Below are 321 nucleotides of genomic sequence, written 5' to 3'. Positions count from 1 at the left end.
AGATTTCTTTGCACCCTCAGATTCCAGATTTTCAAATAGTTGTATCTCAAATATTGTCCGATCCTAACAAACCATACATCAATGGAAAGCTTGTTTATTCAGCTTTCAGGTGATATATAAATCTCAATTTCCAGAAATTGACCCTTATGACTTGTTCCCTTTCAGTCGGTCCGGAGCCGCTCAGGTAGACCTGTTTGCCTCTCCAGAAACCTCTCACTGCCAGTTGTTCGTCGCCCTGACCGAGGGAACACTCGGCACGGACGCTCTGTCACACAGCTGGCCGCGGGGCCTTCGCAAGTATGCGTTTCCCCCAGTGAGCCT

General features: G+C 48.3%; 1 protein-coding gene across 1 annotated transcript in view; it reads right to left on the bottom strand.

The window, feature by feature from the left end:
* LOC107709482 (ADAMTS-like protein 3) overlaps window positions 1-321 on the bottom strand; it is a 200,839-nt gene that overhangs the window by 6,492 nt on the left and 194,026 nt on the right. The window lies entirely within an intron of this gene.

This window comes from Sinocyclocheilus rhinocerous, unplaced genomic scaffold, assembly GCF_001515625.1.
Source record: "Sinocyclocheilus rhinocerous isolate Xijiao unplaced genomic scaffold, SAMN03320098_v1.1 scaffold1467, whole genome shotgun sequence".
Classification (NCBI taxonomy): domain Eukaryota; kingdom Metazoa; phylum Chordata; class Actinopteri; order Cypriniformes; family Cyprinidae; genus Sinocyclocheilus; species Sinocyclocheilus rhinocerous.
Note: the sequence above shows the minus strand (reverse complement) of the source record. Positions and strands in the feature narration are given on the sequence as shown.